This window comes from Osmerus mordax, chromosome 7 (assembly GCF_038355195.1).
Source record: "Osmerus mordax isolate fOsmMor3 chromosome 7, fOsmMor3.pri, whole genome shotgun sequence".
NCBI classification, from domain to species: Eukaryota; Metazoa; Chordata; class Actinopteri; order Osmeriformes; family Osmeridae; genus Osmerus; species Osmerus mordax.
Window position 1 is genome coordinate 16578834 of NC_090056.1, and position 16540 is coordinate 16595373.

Here is a 16540-nt window from a genome sequence, read left to right on the forward strand (position 1 = left end):
ACAACATACACAAATGGCCTACCAAATATGGAAAACTCGAGCAGTTTCACACAAGGATAGACATTTATGCTTAAAGAATCGTCATCAAAGAGGATTGAACACGTTTTTAGTTTTGTTTTGATTACAAAATATAATTAGGCCTAAACTACATTGTTAGCAAGCGTCTTAAGTTTAGCCCTAACTTCTTATGTTTCCATGATGCATCATTATTTCCACATTAATCTCATTTTAAAAACGCTTTAAAGACTAGGTCATAGGGGTTTCTTGAAGGTCTGTTTCACACACCAGTGAGCTCAGTGGAAGAGCCAAGTTTTGCAACAATGCAGCCAACTTTCAGCTCGCTCCAACAGTCAAAAACATTTGACTTGAGGTCACACGCGCTTCCCCTTTCAAATGTTATCAAATTTGAATAACTTCTAGTAAAATCATTTGTAAGTCGTGATGTAATCATTATTATAATCAACATTCCATCTCTTTATCCCCTATACATCTCCCCCTTCCTACTCCCCCATCTTTTTTTTTTTTTTGGTATGCACTACTCACCCGCCAGTCTGATGATCTAGAGTTCCAACGAGTGCCGCAAACAACTTCAAAACGCAATCCTTGCCAGATATGACCCGCCGAACTTCTTGGCCCGGGCCAAATCCAAGAACCAGGGCTGAACAATATCACATAGACACTTTATCCTTTACAGAGCCTCTGCTAGTACAGAAGGACGAGCACTTGCTTCAACAAAAGACGATCTCACTTTACTAATATATTCACGTACAAATCGCCGAGGCACTCTTTCCGAAGACACACGGCTGCTTTGATTCCCTTTCGCCGTTTTGTTGCTGCTGATACTGTTAATATGAAAAGTACACAGCTAGATTCAATGCTGTAGTAGGGTAGGAAATCAGTGAGTTCGCCGTTTACAGGCTACGCTTCCTTTTTCCACACGCGCGCGCGCTCTCCCCCTCGCTCCCCCTTTCATATGAACACACTCCACGTTCTCTCTATCGCTCCCTCGGTCTCTGTAACCCCCCCTTCAGCTGTTCAACAGACGCATCCACATGGCTGACCTAGTCTTTCTTTATCCAGACACTAGTGAAGGAGAATTACCCCCCTTCCAACCCCCCCCCCCCCCCACGCAAAAAAAGGAGCAAAACAAAAACATGGACTGGATTCAAATTACCGTCGGGACAAAGGAACGCCAATGGGTATAGTGATTGATGGTTACCCATTGGGAAATGGTGTGTTTGAAACTGCATCGGTAAGCAAGATGTTCAAACACGAAGTAGATCCTGACGAGATCAACGGTTCACTTACATAGCTGCAGTAAGGAATATTAAAGTAACACTGACGAGGCGCTGCAACAGCATCACGCCAATAAAACTACAGTCCACAAATTAAGCCACTACTAAACGAGTAAGCTCTTTGCATAATCAACCGTTGTCATTACACCCATACACAGGACGTAGATGTTTACGAATTAACATTTCAGACATATGTACTGGACAGGTTGGCAGCATATTGCTCATTTGTCAGTATAAAAACATGAGTACAAACAGAAAGAATAAAAAAAATTGGTATGAGATATTCCACTGGCTTTGGCTAAGAGCTCATTTGCATAATATAATGCATTAATTAGTCAACCCATCCATTTCGAGTGACGGAGGCAATCCAACAAAACAACATTCTAAAAAGATACAAGTCAGACGCCTCTGAGTCCTTCAATAATTGTATGCAAGTTAATTTTGATTCAATGTAATGATTGTAATTATTAAATGACATTTCGCTGCTGAGTTCAAAAAATATGCATTGTTCTCATTACAGAAAAACAAATCATTTTCTCTCAATCTAAATCCCTACTGACTTAATAAATCAAATCTGAAAATCTCCCCCGCCCCTTCCACAGAGGAAGAAAAAACAATGATGCACTGTATTAAGTCAGGTCATAAATTAATAGGAAGATTTTCATTTCACAAAACAAGCAGATACATTACATAGTCTAAAACCAGCTCAAATTCCAATTAACCAAAGCAAATAGCCAACACGTTGGGCTATTCTGCACTGAGCCCCACAAAGCAGAGAGGCTGTAAGAAATGGATCAATAGGAATTGAGTTGAGGGTGGTATGGGGGTCCTTTATTGTGCTACAAACCATGTTGCCTGTCTTCCTTTCAAAAGAGGAGGGGAGGAGGAGGGGGGGGCTCCCTTGTGATTCAGAGTGCTGGCAAACAGTTTGCAGAGAGACCCCTGCTCCCTCTCACACAAGAATAGCAAACCTGACACCATACTCTAGTCTAGTAGGCACCTCCAGTAGCCTTTACAGAGTTAGTGTAGGTTACATTACACAGGGTGTCAATGTTTAATATATTTACACCCGAATCATAAAAATCATAAAAAGTAGGCCTATGTTTTTCAATCTTCTCACATGGCCATGGTTTTAAGAGAAAGGAAAAAAAACAGCCTGTGACTCCCATATCAACATCCTAAATTAGCAATGTGCCCGGAAACTAACCAGTAGCATGACAAGGAACATAAAATGAACACAATTTCAACCTTTCGAAATATGATGACCATATTCACGCAAGATCATTTGTCCACAACACAGAGTGCGCCTGTGTTCTTGACTGCTAACCATGTCTATAGGTTTGTGGGCCTTAAGTTGACCTGTGACAGCAGCGGGGGTACATTATCTGAATCCCCAGGCAGGGAGGCAGGCAGGGAGGCAGGCAGGCAGGCAGGCAGGGAGAACTGACTGCTCCAGCAGGAGCAAGCTGCCTCTTCAACAGATGAGATCCCATTATCAGGCAGACGAGAACTCCACCTCCAGGATTTCACAGCTCCTCTGTTTATCACATGGCTGTGTCAAGTTGGGCACCATTAACCGATAATGAAAGGAGACAACCGGTGCAGTTACAAGCAAAGCACTCCACATTCTACAGGCCTAAGCATGTATCTGGGAAGCTGACTGTGTCTATTCTATTCTGTTCTGCATTCAAACGCCCCATCACAATACCTTTTCCCTGAGCTACCAAGCACTCCCTCCCTCTACAGAATCGGTTACTTTGTGGCTCTTCCTTGGAGTTCAGTGGAAATGAATTGTAACATAATGGGGCTTTTGCTCCAGAGAGTAAAAATGACACCTTATGTAATGTTATTGTTTCCTTGTGGTATTAAATGAAAATACCCTGCAAGACATTGAAGAAAAAACAAAACAAGAAACAGGCCACAGGAAATTGGAAAACAGACTAATATATCAACTGTCATGTTCAAAAGAACAAAGGGGAAACATTTCCTCCTTCTTAAACAAAATACCAGAGTAGCTGCAACCGCAAGTGTGCCACTTCTCCAGACTATCCTCTCCTTTGTCTGCTATCTCCGTACCGAGACGATTCCATCAAGATTTTTCCGGACTCTGTAACTACTTATTCTCATTACAAATGAATAGTTAATAAAAAAAGGGGGGCTCACAAGCTGTGTTTAGTTTTGCCTGATTAATCCTGACTGGGGAGGGAGAACAAGCTGCTGTTTAGAGACACTAGACAAGAGAGAAAGCACTGGGCAATACAAATAAGTCAGCCAGTAGCTGAAACAACAAAAAAAAAGGTGACATGGATGAGTGAGCCAAGCTTCTGAGAGACTTGGCAGGTCTCTGAGGCCCTGGCCTCGAAAACACTTGTATCTAGTAACTTCATTTAAAACATACACCAGGGATGAGAAGACAAGTAGAAGTGTAGAGCAGAATAAAAAGGATCCTCAGACAGAAAACAGTCTTGTTAAGCGAGAGGGGTAAGGAGGGGCTGGGTGCAAACACATGACTTCGCTAAAACGATGTAACAAATGAACTTAAAGAGTTGGTATAAAATACAGTCTTGTGATATCCTTTTGTTTTATGTAATAAATCACTCAGTGGGATTTTTTTTTTTTTTTTTTGAATTGCGCCCACATAAGACATTATGGTATATAAAAAGTCAAGGTGGTTTTCTAAACCGTATTGAAGCAGTTGTTAAAATGATAACTTTGTCCCTGTCTTTGCCTAGGGTCCCATTCCCACCGTGAACAAAGGCATGGGGGACGGCTGCTTGAATTTACTGTTCCTCACACACAGCACAGGCTGATGGGCCCCTTCTGTTGGCAGGCAGAAAAAGACTGACTTCAACTAACTCACTGGCCTTTTAGCCTTCACGGTGTCTTTGCAGTACTTTACAAGTTTGGGGAATCCAGAGGGGAAAAAAGGTCTTACACGACTAATTAAAACACAGACCAGCCCAGGGACAGAAAAGGGAAGCAATAAAAAATATCCTTCCAGATAATTCCAGACCAAGCAATTCAAGAGAGAATAATTCATTACACATGGTCTGAACAAATAGGCTTATAAACTGAAACCCAGGTATAGATTTGCAGGGAGGTGTCTACATTTCAACTAAAAATGGTGGCCTACCATCTGAAAAGAAGCGAGCACAATGAAACAAGAAACAAAAGAATACAGACAACAACTTTATATGTGGTAGCCAACGACTACGAATCAAGATATGCTTTCAAGACAATCCTGCCAGACAAAGGCAGAAACTAGCCCGTTGTAAGACACTAATTAGAGCGCTACCTACCTAGCAAGCCTTTATGTGGGATCATTAACACAGTGGGAAAGTGTGAGGGAAGCAACAGAATGTTATTTCACTTCAGGGCAACTGGTTGAAGGTCCAGGCCTCTCCTGCTATCTTGTTTGTTTAGCCTTTCACAGGTCACATTTGCCAAGCACACAACATTGAAACCAAGACACCTGTGTGCGTTTATTTGCACTGGCAAGATACAGAAACTCTGGCGGGTACAACTCGATGTTTTGAAACATTTGTTAAAAGTATTGGGTATGAAAGAAAATCTCCATAACTGAAGAGTCTTCCAGATGGAAGGCAGCCACCTGGTAAACAGATTGATCAACTGGATGAGAAGAAGCCCAGGCGTTTTGTCCCTTCCACAACGAAGGAGGTCCACAGCTCATCTGCAGACTTTGACTTATTTAACACGTTTCTTCATGTTGGTTAATGCGCGTTTGTCATCAAATGGGACTATGTAAATGAACCCCCCATTTATAGCTTACCCTAGGAACAAATTGTAAAACGGGACCACGGTGCCTGTGTTTGTATGTCCCACGTAAATCAACCGCTTTTGCATGACAGAACATGCATGTGCACAATCATAGACACAGAGAGAGAGAGAGAGAGAGAGAGAGGGAGAGAGAGAGAGAGAGAACACCTCAGGTGCTACTTCACTAAAGCTCCTGATTTTCCACGTTCACAGACATTCTTAGAGCACTCACATGGGCTGTCTGTGTCTGTCTGAATCCCCAGGCAAAACAGGCCCACATTCATCCCTGTTGAATAAAAGAGCATTTCAGCTGAGCTTCTGCTCTGAAAACACATTCTGAGGACTGGGACTGTTCCTGCTCCGAGAGGCTGAGAGCCGGGCTGCACAGGGGAAGTTTATGTTTCAGCCGGAGCTTTGTGAACAAAGAGAGAGAAAGAGAAATAAACACAGTGTGCGTTTGATACTCTCTGGATCCAATTTATATATATATATTTTTTTTTTATGTATGGAATGAAACTACACCCATTTGGAAGTCACTCCCACGTAACTTTTCAAACTTGCCAATGGCTTCAATGGGCTTTAAATTCAAAGGGAGGGATGGTTTGGGGAGTGATTTCGGTGTGGTTACAGCCTCCAGGCTAATATGCTCAAAAAGCCAGTGTCTGTCTGGCTCCATAGAGAGAGACAGAGCACATGGCTGCCTCACCTCTACAGGCTGCCACCTGATGGACACCAGGGGGAATGACAGCCTATCACTGTTGCTGTGCAAAATCTGGTAATTGTGTATCCGGAAATTAACCCTCAATTGCACCATCGACACCACATTGGCTGTTTGACGAGATCAACAGGGAGCCGGGCATGGTTATCATTCAGTTCTGTTTTCATTGTGTTTTTGTGTTATTAAAAAATCAATGTCCCTCCTATTGATGGGCTTGGCTGCCCGCAGTTCTAATAATGTATCCAGTTCATAGATTTGTGGTTTGGATGAAAAAAGAAAAAAAACTAGTGTAAGGCTAATGTTATCCAATATAGGTCACAGGAATTCAAATCAAACAACACACAGCTAAAATGAAGAAGGCGAAACAGCTAGGCCCGAAATGTCAGCCGTGATTAATTATTTGTCAACAGCCAAGACACAGGTCGTCGAGGGGGGAAGAGCCTTCGTACTCGTATTAGATATGACTACTTTCCTAGTGGGTGGATGAAGTCAGCCCTCTGGAGTCTGCAAGGAAATGTTGAGATGAGCGACGGGGTCAAGAGGAGCTACTTAACTGTGCTCCTCTCTGTAACCCTGGCAGCTCCTCTTCTACTGAGCATATCTAGGGGAGGCTGCTGAGTAGATCAAAAAACACTGTGGTCTCTCTCCAGACTGGTCTCTCTCCAGACTGGTCTCTCTCCAGACTGGTCTCTCTCCAGACTGGTCTCTCTCCAGAATGTTGGCTCACTGTCTGCCTTTATCTCCCTATCTCTGTCACACACACACACTGTGCTACACCCTCCCAATGTCTAAGATTAGTAGCTATACACATTATACCAATACCACTAAAACTGAAATGTCTGGTGTTTTTCCACAGTTGAAGGATTTGGACTTTGAAACAACATGGCTGGAGATCTGATGTGTTCGTGGTCCAGAAACAAAAATGGCACCATCGAAGTGAGATAGCAAAGACAAGCAACGCAGGCCTCCATGTCATTGTGTTGCCGAGGGATGCATGGACCATCTCAATTCAGAGCAGGCAGATGGGCGAATTTACAAACAATTTGTTGGGATGCACGTACCCTCCTACATACATAATGCATGTCACTCTAACAGTAGACACGGCGGGCGTGATTTACATACGGTACGTGTGCTGGGGACAAGCAGACTATTTATAATGACTACATATACAGTATGGTGCACGGCGCTACAGTGAGTGCGGCAGCCTGTGTGACAGTGACAGGGGTTTACGATACGGAGGCTACAAGGGGCACCCGGTACCATGTCATGTTGCAGCTCCCTGACTCGCCCCCTCCGTGTATCTGGGTGCAGTGGTAAAGATGAAGAGCATCGCCAGCGCCATACATTACCCAGCGGGGGGAGGCATGGGAGGCTGGGAGGACGGGTGGGGAATACGTGAGCAGCAACCGCAGAAGAAGAAGAAGCAGCAGCAGCCGTGCGGTCGCTTGCTCCTGCACACCTCAGCAGGAGGGAGGGGATGCGGAGGCCGCAGAAAGCCAATTACCAAACTCATTAAGTAACCTGCTAGCCGCCTTTGAACGGCGGCCCCCACCACATCATTACCAGATTCTCGACTGTCGTCTGATTCCTCAGTTGCGCCCTCAGGTCCATTTCCCCCCCCCCCTTTCTTTAGCGTTAGCTTGTGAGAAGAGGTCACGTCAAAATAATCACATTTCCCTTGGATAGGATTGCGAGGGGGAAATTAGCATGCAAGGAAAGGCCGGGTGTTTTGACTGTGTCACATAGGGGAGGGAGTGGGTTTGTTTGTTTGAAGGGGGGGGGGGGGGGGGAGAAAGGAAATCCATGTTAAGTGAATGCTAACAAACCCAGCAGAAGTACATTGATAAACATTAGCAAATTAGCATGTGTGAATCTGGGTTAAGAGACGTTGTTTGAGTTCTCGGTGACAGACCAGCAGCTGGGCTTCCCAGTATGAGGTGAGGTGGAGAAGCAGGAGAGCTGGCGGGGGGGGGGGGGTGACGAGGGAGAGGCATGCGAGGGAGGAGTTAGGAGGACAGCGAGGAGAGCTTGCTGGGGGGCCTATTGGGGGGGGAGGGGTATTACAGGAACTCCCACGGTTCACCAGGGGGCAAGGCATAGGAAGAGATATGTGGTTTGGGGGGGTAGGGGAGCTGCGTTCACCATCACCGTGTTGACTAACCTTGACTGCATTCACCTTCTAGCTTTCCGCCACGCGGCTCCAGACTCCTAACAAGCACTGACACAACGACCCTCTGGGGGAGAGAAAGGGAAACAGACAAACGACAGAACAGAAAAAAAAAAAAAACATGGATGAGGAACAAATGTAGAAAATGAGATGACAATACAGTAGCATGACAGCGCAGGTGGGCAAAAAAACGGATGCTGACAGATGAGGATTTCCTAGCTTCGCAATGACAAACTACATGATCTGTACATTCATGTGAAAACATAACTATGTAATTTTGAATGGCCAACCCAGTGACTTGACTAACCAAACCAATAAGATATTCTAAATCTTCACCCTCCCCCATAACACATTGCATACACTCATCCAGACACTTGTGAACAATACAGACACACACGCGCGCGCACACACACACACACACAGGCCCCCGCACCAGCCCCATTATCCCAAGAGCCTTCTCTCTTCTCCGCCTCGCTCGGTGAAAGCTCTGAAATAAAAACATCACAGGTCTGCCTCACAGCACCTGTTCAATAACGTTGACATTTCGCATTCAGCATCCACAGAAGGGGAAAGACTCCCCACTTGTGCTGCCTTTCAGGCAGACGTGGAGCCTGCCTGGGCCACCCTCACAGACACCATCAATCCCCTGCACGTCACAATCGGAACTGCCGCGTGTTTACGCGTGTGTCTGTAGCGCGAGCGTGCGTGCCGTATTTTCACGCGGCGCTCGAATGTCGAGATTTGGTTTACCTATCCGGAACAGTGAAGCATGCATTGTTGCCTGCGCTGTCTGACAAATGTGCTCCCCGTCACCAGGTGCAATCACACTTCACCGGCTCACAAGGGACATCTGTTTGACGCCATAAAGCCTCTGGAGCGACTCCAAAATCTGAGATTAAACGCTATTAAATCTGTGGATTATATCCAAGTGTGAAAACACGGATTCCGTGTGCCTTCCAAAAACCTGCGTTCTCTCTTTAGCAGACAGCGTGGGATTGGAGAAGCAGACTTGAGGTCGAGGCATTACCGTCACAAGGTAAAACTTGTTGAGTCAAACTGCACAATAACGAGCTTCAACAGTCTGATGATCAACTGTAAAAGGTCTACCTGACCGGGCTTCCTAATGTTCCATCGTAACTAAGGGACTGAGTAGCTGATATGTCCTCATCTTCGTACCACGTCGCTACCAAACCAGGTGGAGCAGCATCTCTCGACACTACTTGCGCTTTATTAGCCTGGGTAATGAGCTCTCCAAGTGAACATTAAAGGCTGGAAACACCAGCCACATTACTATCACAGAGGTACACATTTCCACAAACTCTGAGTGTGTGTGTGTGGGGTCTTTCTCTCTAATAATGCTCTTTCTGAAATGAGTGATTAGATCTAAGGAGTACGTGGTATTGTGGATGATGACTGACTCAGTCTGGGCCTTTTTTTCCCTCAGTGGGCCTCAATCGTATTAGGCAAAGAGGGCTAACAACACACACACACACACACACACACACACACACACACACACCAACCTCCTTGACACCGCAGCCCAGACTTCCCGTGCTGAAACCCTAATCCCCCTGACCACCACTGCCCTCGGTGGCTCACTGACATCAAAGCCGAGCGGCCAGCTTTCATGACTAAGCCTGCTTCTCAGGCCGCCATGTGCCCTTTACAGAGTCGCTGCTCTGAGAGGCGGCTAAAGCCAACAGCTTTAAACACCTCGTCATATAAGCTACACTATTAGCCTGGGCTCTTTGTTTTTAGTGCTGCATCATTTCGGACAGAGTCAGATGCAGCAGGCCGGATGGGTGTCTAGGGAGGTTGAGGTCTGTACGACTTGGAGAGGACAGTGGAAATACATATTAGCGATTCAATCTAATCTATTCCACCGTCAGACGCTAGGTTTTCTGAGGTAAACGCAACTTGTGGGAGAAAATCTGTTTAGTTGGGGGTGAAAATGCTGCTCACTTTCATGTCCTTTCAGCCCCGTTCAGATCAGCATTTTTTGGTTACAAGGCGGCGCCTGGTTCCACCTGCCCCCAAATTCGAAGGCGTGGCCATCATGGCTGACCTTATCTGCGTGTCAACCTAAACAAAAGCAATTACCTGGTGATTAGTGTGCGTTATGAGGCAGCTCAATTAACCTTTGGAGAGAGACGGAGAGCGGAGGAGACTCCGTGGTTAGCAGAGCGTGCTGCCTCTCTCTTTACCACCTCAGAACTGAGAAGGGTGAGAGAGAGAGACAGAGAGAGAGAGGAAAAGAAAGGGGGGGCAGAGAGCAGAGGGAGAGAGAGAGGGTGGGAGGAGTGGGCAGAGGGAGAGAGAGATGGAGAGAGAGATGGAGAGAGAGAGAGAGAGAGAGAGAGAGAGAGAGAGAGAGAGAGAGAGATGGAGCGAGAGAGGGGGGGTAGAGAAAGAGAGAGAGAGAGAGAGAGAGAGAGAGGGGGCTAGAGAAAGAGAAAGAGAGAGCTGCAGTGGTGTGACATGAGCAGGTCCCATTAGGTAAGCACATTGAGCCGTCAGACCGGCACTTTATCAACACACGCCGCACTACCAGTCTGCAGCTCCACTCCAGTGGGCTGTTAACTGCAACGAGGACTGAGGGAGACTGGAGATAAGAAGGGAGGGTAATTACTAAGCACATTCATGCACAGGCCACATCTCCCTTGTGTTAACTGTGCGAACCTTTAGTGCAGGGGTCAGGGGTTTTTAGTAGCATTTCAGATGCCCTTTTAGCTGGCCATGAAGTGTCATCATTTACTCAATACTGTAATAGTCTGGGCCAAGGCAGCATTAGGCGAAGATCAATTGATTGTCCATTTGCATGTACTGGGCTAACTGTAATCTTGTCAATCTGCAGAGAATCGAATCTATTGTAGGATGGAGAGGATGGAGAGCGAGAGGGGGAGGGAGGGAGGGGAGGGAGATGGGGACAGAGAGGGAGATAGAGGGAGGGAGGGGAGGGAGATGGGGACAGAGAGGGAGATAGAGGGAGACTGTGGTGTTGTGTGTGGTGAGAGGCAGCCAGATAGACAGCAAAGCTATATTTTCCATGTGAGCCCTGATCAGATCTGACAGGGGGAGTGCAGTTCTCTCCAGTCCCCTCAGTGTCAGGCACATCCAGCCCTAGCCTGGTCTAACTACTCCTAACCACACCCATCATAGGAAAAGACATGCTTACAGTTGCTCTAATGTAGATAACATGCTTTGACAGGCTACAACTTGCCATGCAGACTGGACTCTAAAGAGCACAATCAGTGCGTCTCTAATCATGGTCAGTAAAGAGTCTGCATAATTTTCCATTAATAGCACTGGGAGCTCTGAAAAACAGAAATAGGCGTTTGAAACCGATGGGTACAACAACTGCATAATTATGCATAACGTAATCTGTGCACCTACATGCAAAAAATTAAAAAGTTAAACGTGATTATAATGATGATACATATATTCCGCACCTTCCCATCAAAATGGTTCCTTGGCCCAAAACAACATCACTCTGGTGTCATTTTCAGATAGCCAATTCAGTTATTGATGCGAAACTACTTTGGACTCAGCTTCGTGAACGAAACACACAACATGAAGCAGTGGACTATCGTAACATTATATTTTCCCCCTCGATAAAGTCACAGCAAAATGAACATAAAATGCTACTACCCATTTCTTTCCACTCCACAGGCTAATGTAGGTAGAATAGACTCGACTTTTAACGGTTGACACTCGGTTCCCCGACTTTCTCAGCGGCAAGCGGGCGAGAAATGAACCTTGTTATGTCTCCTGACACCAGTGCCCCGCAACCCCGGCAAATAAAAACATGGCTCTCACTTACTGGCTGCCGGCGCCCAGAGCCCATACATCAGCATTATAGAGGCCCCAACCAAGGTCAGCTCAATTTCCTCCTCCCGTTATGGAGTATCAAAATCGCACAGAAGAAGAGGACCGGGCCGGGCACCGGTGGGAGATGTAAAGAAATGATTTGGAGAGGGAGGGAGGATCTAGGGTGTGAAGGAGAGGAGGATTGCGACCAAAAAAAACGACTCAAAAGCGACTAGAGAAAAAGGCAGTTACAACTGCGCTTTTGGGCCTACGTGATGAGACCATTATTAATTTACAAGTGATTATGGCTATATCGTGTGGAGGAATTAAATCTATGCTGCTAATTCAATGCTGCTATTTCACATGTTCTATGTCTATGTTGAATAAAAGTCAATACTTCAGATATACAAATTGTGTAATGACAATGCTGAACATATATTCCAAATATAATCAATGCTTCAGATAGAATAAGTAATGATAATGATGAACTTATATTCCAAATGTATGATTATGCACCAAGATGTGACTGCGTCTGAAAGTGAGATGTGGGCCTTGCTTAGGAGAATTTATCCTTTGCTGAGAAGAGGAATGCAATAAGTCAGCCTACTGGCAGGGAGGGGTGTTTACGGGTTGATATGATTTGCTGCAGAGAATGTGGACGTCAAGGCCGGTGAGAGGTACCGGATGGGGGAGGCGACCACACTACAGGACAAGGAGAGGGTACAATGAGCCTCACAACTCTTGAGAGTGAGAGTCAACACCAGGAGATAAGAAGAAGATTCATTAGACTGTGGAGAATGTATCCTTTTGCATCTGGACATCATCAGACCTTTGGGTCTGGTCTGGTCTGCCCCCCCCGCCCCCCCACCCCCCCCCCCCCCCCCTTGAATGGCCTGGTCTGTCCTGCCCCCCCCCCCCCCCCCCCCCCACCGTTGGACTTCCCACCTTGACTGCCCACAAACTCCTTTTGAGACTTAAAAGGATGAGGACATCCCCTCCCCATTGTCTTCTGACCCATCACCTGACAAACCCCTCCCTCTCAGGAGGGTACCACGCCCGTGTGCCCTGCACAGGTCAGGGGAACTGGACTGAGCAGAACTCTCTCTGACTTCTGTCAAGACGATTCTCACAAAGGCCTTTGTCTTCTCTACTCTACGAAGCGAGACTGGTAACATTGACTGGTATCGCCGATCTAGACTGAGACACACTTGTGTGCTGTATTCATTGTTTGATTGCGTAATTTCTTATCTTATTAACTATAAAGAACTTGGTCTGGCATTTAAACTGGTATTCTTCTCCACCCAAATTAGAACATACACGATAATCGTCGTAAATAATCGAAATGGGCATTTCTAGTTGTTCCGTTTGACGCTCTTGAGAGCTGCACGTAATTTCATGTTATGTCATTCATCGAAATAAATGCTATTTGATAAATGACAGCCTACACGCAGGTTTGTGTCTGTGTGAGTAGGTATGGCTGTTTGTGAATATGTAGGACTACGCTATTTGTGAAGGAAGTCATTTCAGGCAGTCTTACCAGGCTCACATCTCCAGCTAGAGACTCTCGCTAGTAGAGAGCATACCAGGGGAAATAACATTTAGACTGCAGCAAATTAATTTAATAGTACCACATCTCCACTTCTTCATACAAGGGAACTGCTTGAGGAGGCGCTACAAAATGGTAGCGTATCGCTCTCCAGCCCATCTCCTCTGTCCGGTTGCCGTGTGGGTAAACCTCAGATACAGATCCATCCTTCGGCCCAGTCAGGGTTCAGCTGTAATTTGCTGCAAACGCTGACCTATAGCGAGATCCTATAGGTCAGGCTGACACTGATACTAAGCTTTTTACAGTGACAAAGCACTCCGGTGTGTGTGCGCGTGTGTACATGTAACAGTGTGTGTGTGTGTGTAAGTACCACAATGAGGCAGCAGTGAGGGCGAGTAAACAGCCATGTGACATACACTGCAGAGCTCCTGGACACCACCTCCAGCTAACAGCAGGAATGGGCACAGCCACAACCCCCTTATGGCTGTTTGAAGAGGCCCTGACCTCAGCATGACTGACTCAATGACCTCCCCGTCCGAGGTACAGGACGAGCCAGGCAGATACAGACACAACTAATTCCTCTCAATCACAATCGCTCAATACTTAGCCAGTAGCGCTACACTGTCTCCATTCACCAGTTGCCATAAAACACGTTTTTTTTCCGGTGCACACTCTATGCAAGTGAATGCTTCAGACAATCGCTTTCTCGAGACAGTTCAAAAGGAGCAATTTAATTAAAGCAACCTGAAAATTCAATGAGTCAAGCCAGTAGGTCCACAATGTAGAGTGTTGTCTAGTCAATAGGGTGAGGGATGAGCTCATGAGTGATGAAGGAAAGAGAGAAAGACAGAGCCGCACGCACACCATGACTTCCCCATCCTCTCTGGCACATCATTAAGTCTGTGCAAATCAATGACTAGGCTATGTGAACTACTATCAACCAACCACAAGACTGTATCAACTGAAGGCAGCTCTGGGGGGGGGGGGGGGGGGAGAAAGCTTGTAGTCCTAATGTGACATAATGTGGTTGTCCTGGAGTAGGTCGCTATGCATCTGATGAGCTCATTAGTCCTTCACAGGCCGATGGTGGCTGGCGTTAATAGCCTATGTGGTTATAGTGACATGACACAGGATTGTCCCTGCGGCCACAGTCCCCTCGCACACATTTTCTTTCTCCCATCACTGAGAACCCCTTCTCCCCTACACACACACACACACACACACACACACACACACACACACACACACACACACACACACACACACACACACACACACACACACACACACACACACACACACACACACACACACACACACACACACACACACACACACACACACACACACACACACACACACACACACACACACACACACACACACACACACACACACACACACACACACACGCATCTGACACCTCGGTCTCTTTTCTCCTGCGGACCCCCCTCCTCCCTCCCTGGAGGAATAGTCCACAAAAAGCCAGCCAGCCAGGAGCCTCAGCGTGTGTCGCAGGGTCTCAGGTGGGTCCTCCATCTCAGCCCTGAGGTAGGAATCAAGACTGGGGCTAAGAAAACAACACGTACGCTTGACAGTGTGTGTGTGTGTGTGTGTGTGTGCATGTTCCAGAATCAACATCCATTCCATCTGGCAGGGTGGTAGAGCATGCAGGCAGTGTGCTCTGCGAGATGGTGTTCAAAGCAACGACTTAGAGGTGCTGATCCACTCGGCCCGATGGAATTCACAGACTGTGCCAGCTCTGTCACACACACACGCACAGCTCTGCTCCGACGTGGACCAATTACAAGGCTGCCCTGACTGCCCTTGACTCGGCTCCCATGTCTCCCTCAACAATCCATGTCAAAACCTCCCGCCCTGGATTCCCATCCCCCTCCCTCCCTCCCTCTCCCCCCTCTCCCCCCTCCCTCCCCTCTCCCTCTCTCCCCCTCTCCCCCTCTCTCCCCTCTCTCCCTCTCTCCCTCTTTCTCCCTCTCTTCTTCTCCTGCCATTGAAATATTTAGCACCTACATTTCAGCGCACCTTTAGACTGAAAGCCAGACATGCCGCCTCAACGCCGTCTCCTTCTACAGATAAGAGGAGTGATAGACATCTGGGGGGGGGGGGGGGGGGGGGGGAGAGAGAGAGAGAAACAGTCTGGTATCTCTCTGCCATCAGCAGTATTAAGACCTCCTCTCCTGTCGTCCCAGTCTCTGGCCTTCTCGTTTCCGTTTGTAACTTCCCAGTCAGGGTTCAGCAGCTTCCTCTCCCGGGTTCAGGAGTGTTAGCCGCCTAGCGCTGCGCCGAGCAGGTGTCAGGGGAGTTTCCCCTCAATTAAGCTGAGGTAAAGTAATGCCTCTCTGTGGCGGCGCCGTGCATACATTAGTCCTGCTGTCGCTGGGCCGGGCTGACAGGACGGCTCGCTGCACACAGCAGACGGACAGGTTTCTACCTCCGGCGCAGGTGAGGGAAATCGTTACAGTTAGCTCTAGCTAAACTCGAGGGGGGGGACGTTTTCACAGTTGGAAATGTTCTTGAAAATGAGTCAAAAGTACCAATGGAAAATCCTTGTCAAATGCACACTTGATGCTATTCGGGAAACACTTCACATCCTACGCAAAACACCGATTACAGAGCCGGCCACTGTGACAATCGGTGTGGGGGTCAACTTAGTCATTTTTAACGGGATACAAATGACAGGGCTTTTCCAAGCAGTCGGAGGAACCATCAGTAGCCTGTCTGCCGCAGCTCACCCGTCCTCTGGCAGGGCAGGTTTGTTCGCTGGGCTGCTGGATTGAAAAGGCTGATGATTGATGGCTACATTACCGTGTGTCCGTCCCTCACCCTGATGAGACGTGTCAATATGAAGAGGCATGAAAGCAGCCTGGCGCTCCTCCACTCTGTACCCCCTCTCTGTCTCTAGCCCGCTTTCCCTCTCTCCATCTTTACGACCAGCTCTCTCTCTCTCTCTCTCTCTCTCTCTCTCAGCCCTCCCCTCCCTCAATAGCGGGGACAATGACGCAACTCTAACAGATGCTGTGTGCACCAAAATTCCCAGGCTCTGTGTGTGTGTGCGTACGCGCGCGAGTGTGTGTGTTTTATCAGCGGTGACAGCTTAGCTGCTGTCGAAAGCAAACACGGTTGGCGTACGTTAAAAAACGGTCTTCTTTTGAATAAACTGTCAGGTGGCGCCAGGCAGAGTATAAAGGTGGCTTTGGGCTGGGCGGCAG

At 47.2% G+C, this 16540-nt stretch overlaps 1 protein-coding gene across 5 annotated transcripts in view; it reads right to left on the reverse strand.

The window, feature by feature from the left end:
• rerea (arginine-glutamic acid dipeptide (RE) repeats a) overlaps positions 1 to 16540 on the reverse strand; it is a 121175-nt gene that overhangs the window by 89742 nt on the left and 14893 nt on the right. For 4 of the 5 annotated variants that reach the window (XM_067239613.1, XM_067239612.1, XM_067239610.1 and 1 more), the window contains exon 2: positions 7952 to 8024. The exons of the other annotated variant lie outside the window; for it this stretch is intronic. The gene's annotated coding sequence lies outside the window, so the exon portion shown is untranslated. The remainder of the gene's footprint in view (positions 1 to 7951; positions 8025 to 16540) is intronic. 5 annotated transcript variants of the gene reach the window in all.